General features: G+C 39.4%; 1 long non-coding RNA gene across 1 annotated transcript in view; it reads left to right on the top strand.

Moving 5' to 3' along the window:
- LOC129478431 (uncharacterized) overlaps nucleotides 1-5,962 on the top strand; it is a 28,363-nt gene extending 22,401 nt beyond the window's left edge. Inside the window, exon 4 of the long non-coding RNA XR_008656434.1 lies at nucleotides 5,799-5,962. This is a non-coding gene — a long non-coding RNA (uncharacterized lncRNA). The remainder of the gene's footprint in view (nucleotides 1-5,798) is intronic.
- The last annotated feature ends 929 nt before the right edge of the window (nucleotides 5,963-6,891 follow it).

Here is a 6,891-nt window from a genome sequence, read left to right on the forward strand (position 1 = left end):
AGGAGGTGGAGGTTGCAGTGAGCTGAGCTCGCACCACTGCACTCCAGCCTGGGTGACAGAGTAAGGCTCTGTCTCAAAAAATAAAAAAATAAAGTAAAATAAAAGTACAAAGCCCTATGTCATTACTCCTTCCAGAGAAAACTTCCTTGTGCAAAAAAAAAAAAAAAAAAAAAAAAGTACAAAGTCCCATGTAATTTTTTGTTACAACCCATCTATGAATTGAGGGCCCTGGTAAGCTCCATCTGAAATCGGCATCATGATATTTGCATACATAAGGAGAGTTCTGAGACCGGGTGCATACTTGTGGTTAAAGTCCCATTAGAATAGCTCCTGTATAGAATACATTGTACACACAGGCTGTAAACTCAGACAGTGATGGGAGAATATCAAGGCTAGGAGCAACATGCGAAGACACTTGCAGGCAGGCGTCTGGAGCAAGTAAACCTCTGAGCTTCAATTTTCTCGTCTGTAACAATGAAAGAGTCGTACTTACTCTAACCATCTTAGAAAGGTGATTAATTGTGGAATCAAATACGGTAATTGCATTGTTATCCCCAGACTGCTACAACTAAATACCATAGACTCAGTGGCTTAAACAAAGACATTTACCCATTTTTTCACAGTTCTGGAGGCTGAAAGTCCAAATCAAGGTGCCAGCGACATGGTTTCTGGTGAGGGCTGTCTTCCTAGATTGCAGACGACCATTGTCTTGCTACAGCCTCACATGGCAGAGAGATAGAGCTCCTTCTAGTCTCTTCCTGTTCTTATAAGGGTGCTAATCCCATCATGGGACTCTTCTCTTGGGACCTAACCTAACCTGAATTCATGTCTGAAGGGCCTAACCCCCCAATACCATCATGATGGAAATTAGGGCTTTGACATACGAATTTGAGGGGTTCACATTCAGTTCATATCAGTAATAAAATGAAAGTTTTATAAATTATTTAGAACTCTGTAAATCCACTTGGCGTCATTACCACCATTACTAATGTAAGCTTCATATAATATGTTAGAGCCTGATACAATATCCTGTCATTTTTTTTTCCTTAAGGATGATGGCATTTTAAGGAAACTTACAAACATGCTCTAATCCCTGTCTGCATCCCTACTTTCCACATGAGGAAACAGATAAAGCTGGGTATAAATTCTACCTTCATATTTTAATAAGTATTGCCCTAGAACAAGTTATTTCACCTCTCTAAGGTTTCGTTTCTTCATTTGTAAAAAAGAGACAATGCTGATAACACCTACATTGTCAGAGCTGTGATGAAGTTTAAATCGGACAATGTATTTTACATGCATACACTAGTCTATATTAACACAGAATAATAGCCTGATATTGTTAGTGTTAAATGTCACTGAATGTTAAATGCTTCTGTTATGTTTTGTTATTATTAATGTTATTGTTAATCACAGAGTTGGACTACATACCAAGTCTCCTGACATCTGGTGTTCTTCAGAAAAAGAAGGCGTTCTAATCTAGCAAAGCCAATTAAGGCTAAGAACAATTTTTTTCTTAATGACAAATCTTACTAGGTCTTTTCCAGCTGTGTTTTTTCCATCTAAATAGTAAAGATGAGTGCAGGGGAAAGCCAGTTTCTGGAAGTACCCACTAGAAGGGCAGTAAGTAGAATGGGACTCAGGTTACAAAGCTCAGTAGGTTTTAGCTGGGCCTTGTTGCTAAGATAACTGTATTTTCCCGAAAACCAAAGGCAATATAAAGTCTGGTTTGAAGCCATAGAGAAAGCTTCCCTGTGCAAAAAATATCACTGGATCCTCTCTTCTGCAGATAGCTCACTGTCGAGGGGGGTATTTTCTCACATGGTATTTACTTTCTGTCTGTACTAAGTCTATTTGTTAGTATTTAGAATTGCTACTTTACTTTTCTAAAACGAGAACAACAACAACCAAAACATCAAAATATGAGTGCCCAGTCAGAACTGGTAGGGTTACTACTGAGTGTTCAATGACCAAGTTCTCTGCCAGAGGGAGACTGAATGTTTGCCTCATTCCCAGGCTTCCTCGGCCTAAGTAGAAAAAGTTAATGGATTAGCCCTGATGAATGACTGAGGTTCTCAGCAGGCATGGGCTCCAAGCCAGAAATCAGCCCGATGTACAGACAGCAGCCATGTCTGGGGTTGCTGGACGTGGCTGATAACAGGACCGGAAACCCATCAGAGACAGCCACCCCCTTACCTCTGGGCCTCATCAAAATTACCTGCCAAAGAGACTCTGCTCCAGACCAGCACCTTGTCAGCCTGTTTTGTAATAGAAAACAGCTGTCCCTGTTGTGAGGCAGAGGTGAAAAGAGTGAAAAGAATGGAGAAAATGCACCATTCATAACTTTTCTGGTTGTGCAGAACTGAAAGTTGCAATCACAGGGTATGCAAAAATGGGAAATTCTGGGGACCCTGTGGGAATGATGGTATCCTCCTCTGAAGGGGCTGATAGGAAATCACAGCTACTGAATTTAAACCAAGATGACTGTTGATCCTTAATAATGGATTTTGAGTAGAAGCTGAACACTGCTTAGCAACATCCCAGGGATAGCAGAGGCAAAGTGGTAGAGAGTTTTGATCAGGCAATTCAGGTAGGGAGTAGAATCCTCATTGCTGCTTCTTCCTATTTGTTGCTGTAATTTAGTGCCTAGAACAATGGCTATTGCGTGGTATTGTGCTCCACAAATACTTGTTGAATGAATGATTAATAAAATTTATGACCTACATTTTCTAAGGCTGAGCAGAATGAATTTTTTGGTTCATGTGGTCACAATTTGACTCAATGTTCTGTCACTTACTAGCTCTGCTGTCTTAGGTAAGTTCCTCAATATATCCAAATCTTAGTTCATTTTTCTGTAAAATTGGGCTTGAACAGTTACCTTATATGACTTTAAAGATCACCAAATTAAATAGAATGTGTTCTCAAATATCTTTCATGAAATGTAAGCTCAGTAAATGATAAAAGTGATCATGAACTGTGTGGTCATTCGATCCCACAGTAACTATTCATGTATATAAATGATGCCCAGATTTAACAGAACAAGATAAAAGTAATACCACAAATACTAAGAAATGTTAATATCAGACTGTTAACCTTGTTAATAGTGGGGAAGTGTCACATGTTTCAGAGACATCCTAGTTATTTACATCCAGAAGAGGTTTCCCCAGGCAGAAGAGCTCACCAAGAAACAGTGGGCTGAAGAGACCTTGCATAGCCAGTTAACACCAGAGACAAAGATCATGTGAAAAACTAGAAGCCAGTTGTGAAAGGGGCACCATCAGCATCACTGGTCCTTACATTTATAAAGAGGCAATTTAGTTTTTAAATTAGATCAGGTTCCCTGACTAATGAAATAATATCTCCGTACAAACATATAGATACACACATGCAGGTACCCAATACACACAGAAAAAAAGAGTTAACTCAAGAATAGGAAAGGAATTTAAGATCATTCAAATCGAGATCTTCAAAATTCGAGTATACATATTTCACTCATAACAGAAACAGGAAGCTGTGAATAAGGAACAGTCATAAAACAAGGAAGATGTCTTTGAAATCAAGATTATAATTGCCATCTACATACAGTTGCTTGCTCTATGTCTCTTTCTCTTTCTCTTTCTCTCTCTCACACACACACACTCTCTCTCTCACTCTGAAACTTCCAAATGTCTTCTATTAACAGGACACTTAATTCCAGGTGATGTATGTATCGAATTAGAATTCTAGCCCTTCTATGTAGTCTCAGGTTGTCTGTCATCTCTCCCTGAATGTTTCTGAGTCCCCCACCTGCAGTTCCCTGTGGCTTTTTCAGTGAGGATATGCCACTTAGCTTTTCTAATGGGGTCTTCTGGTGGCCCTGAGTGATGAGATCACTAAGGAAATACTTTAGTGCTGAGAGACTCATCCTGAGCCCAAACAAAGCCCACCTTCTGATGCCAGAAGGGGCACTTAGAAGTGAATCAGCACTCTGTCCTATCAGGCTTTCTATTTATGAAGAACAAGAGGTGAACAGCACTGTCCTTGCTGTGCACACTCGCATGCCTCCGAAGTCCCTTTGATACAATAACTCAGCTGGTTCTGTCTTCCTCTCAGAGCATGGAATCTGTCCTACCAATGGGAGGACTGTGTGGTTTGAGAAAGCTTCTGTAGGTGGTTCTGATTCAGAACACCCCACCCATCCAGCGCTGGATTGAGAACTAGGGGTCAAAAGGCACATTGAACAGTAGACGTGAGGCTTCCTACGTCTCTTATTTCACAGACCTTATGGAAAAGCAGGTTTGGAAATGAATGAGCCCGGGATGAAAATTTAAGTCTCTATAAAATATTTTTCATCTACAAAGAAACAACTTTTTCCTCTACCAGTTATTTCAGATACATGTGTCTTCATTATGGTCATCCGGGTATTTATAAGGAATACTACATCCCTTGCATTTCAGGTGTGTTGTGAATTAAAGATTACATTATTTTTCTTTTATCCTTATCATCTCCAAACCTCCTATACAACAATTGCAAAGGAAGTAATATGGCAAACTCTCAAGTCTGTTGTGAGAATCAATTTACTTAGATTACATAAGATATCTAAAACAGTAAAACGTGCTTAATGTATAAAAGTTATTATCGTAGTTAACTTTTCTTTTAGTCTTATGACTACATTGTTTAGTAAATATTGTATAATCTGCATTGCATAGTCATACAAAAATGTCATCTTCACAATACATTTCTAATAACCTGGAAAGCATTCTGTCATTTTCTTAATATTGGCGTGATTCTTGGGTTTGGTTAAAAGGGATTAGAAGAGATTCATTCTCCCCGTTTCTAATAAAAATACAAAAAATTAGCCCGGCCTGGTGACGGGCGCCTGTAGTCCCAGCTACTCAAGGCTGAGGCAGGAGAATGGCGTGAACCCTGGAGGCGGAGCTTGCAGTGAGCTGAGAGGGCGCCACTGCACTCCAGCCTGGGCGACAGAGCGAGACTGGGTCTCAAAAAAAAAAAAAAAAAAAAAAAAAAGAAGAGATTCATTCTGTGTTTGGTCTCTTTTCTCCCCTGTTTGAATTTCCCTGTAGTGAATCTGATTGCTAGGAAACAGTCCGTTGTGAAATATGTCTCAATGTTACATTTATTTGCAATATATTCAGCTTTACTCCAAGCTCTGGCATCGTTCTCTCTAATGAGATCAATGTATTGCCGAACTGAGTCACTGGTTCCTTCCCTTCTTCCAAAGAAAACAACGGCAATTCCAAGGAATTCTTTTCTTTGTTAGTTTTTAGCCTCCTATTTCATTTCTATTATAAATAGCATCAATTATCTGATGTGTAGCTGACAGAGAAGTTTGCCTCCCATGAATCATTTAATTCAGCTGATTCGGCAAAATATTTGACCATGAATGTGCATGCGTGTGTGTGTGCACAGACTCCAGTGCCTGAGTTTTCATATAAACTAGATAAAGGCCATTTGTCTCCAGATTAATGATAAACAAGATTAAGAACAGTTTCTAAGTTTTGTTTCATTTGGGCCTTCTTGAGCTGCATTTAGCAGATACTAAGTTATAATGACCTTTGGAAAGTTCACAAGTTTCCAGGGGTCCAGGATAGTAATTAGCTCTTAATTGTAAAAACAAGTGCTGCTGAAGAACATAAGGTCATAGGAAAATCAGGAATCAGGACTTTGTACAGAAAAATAAAGTGAATAAAATAATGTTTATTCATTTATGAATCACTCGTTCATGATTTTCTTTTTTTAATATCATCAAAAGAAATAAAATGCCTTATGTTTAAATTTTCACTATGCTTATATTTCAGCCTCATCAAGGGATACTAGTCCTGATCTTTTCATTTTACTTTCCTCGGGTCTGCCTAAACTCAGTGTCTCTCCTAGAAAACCAGCCAACTCATGAAAAACTGTTTGAAAGAAAATGTTCTCAACACAAAGAAATAATAAAGGTTTGAGATGATAAATATGCTAATTACCCTGATCTGATCACTATACATGATATGTACGAAAACATCACTATGTACCTTGTAAAGTTATGTCAATTAAAAAAGGGGAAAATGTGTTGTGCTTAATTATAATAAGAAAATTTAAACAGATTGATGAGAATTCAAACGTTTTCACTGATGTGAATATTAGTTAACAGGAAAAAAGAACTCAAAAACTGTTCCATACTTTTTTTTTACCCCAAAGAGTTAATCCATGCTGTTATAGACACTACCCTGTGAGACACACAAATGCTTTTCCAACTCACTGATTTCAAATCAAAGGGCAAAATATACATTAGTAATGATGATATGCAAAACTCTCCTCAATGTGAACATCAGTATTTACGTTTTAATGTCTGTTACAAAGATCCCTGGCCGGGCGCCGTGGCTCACGCCTGTAATCCCAGCACTTTGGGAGGCCGAGGCTGGCGGATCACAAGGGCAGGAGATCGAGACCATCCTGGCTAACACGGTGAAACCCCGTCTCTACTAAAAAAAAAAAAAATATATATATATATATATACACAAAAAATTAGCTGGGCGTGGTGGCGGGCGCCTGTTGTCCCAGCTACGCAGGAGGCTGAGGCAGGAGAATGGCATGAACCAGGGGGGCGGAGCTTGCAGTGAGCCGAGATCGCGCCACTGCACTCCAGCCTGGGCGACAGAGCGAGACACGGTCTCAAAAAAAAAAAAAAAAAAATCCCTAAGCAGAGATTTCGGATGCTTTATATTCATGAATCAAGCTTTAATTCAGGAGTTCAAGATACCACAAACTGGCCGAGTGTTGTGGCTCATGCCTGTAATCCCAGCACTTTGGAAGGCTAACGCAGGTGGATCACTTGAGCCCTGGAGTTAGCCTGGGCAACATGGGGAAACCCCCCGCCCCGTCTCTACAAAAACTACAAAAATTAGCCAG

This window comes from Symphalangus syndactylus, chromosome 3 (assembly GCF_028878055.3).
Source record: "Symphalangus syndactylus isolate Jambi chromosome 3, NHGRI_mSymSyn1-v2.1_pri, whole genome shotgun sequence".
NCBI lineage: Eukaryota > Metazoa > Chordata > Mammalia > Primates > Hylobatidae > Symphalangus > Symphalangus syndactylus.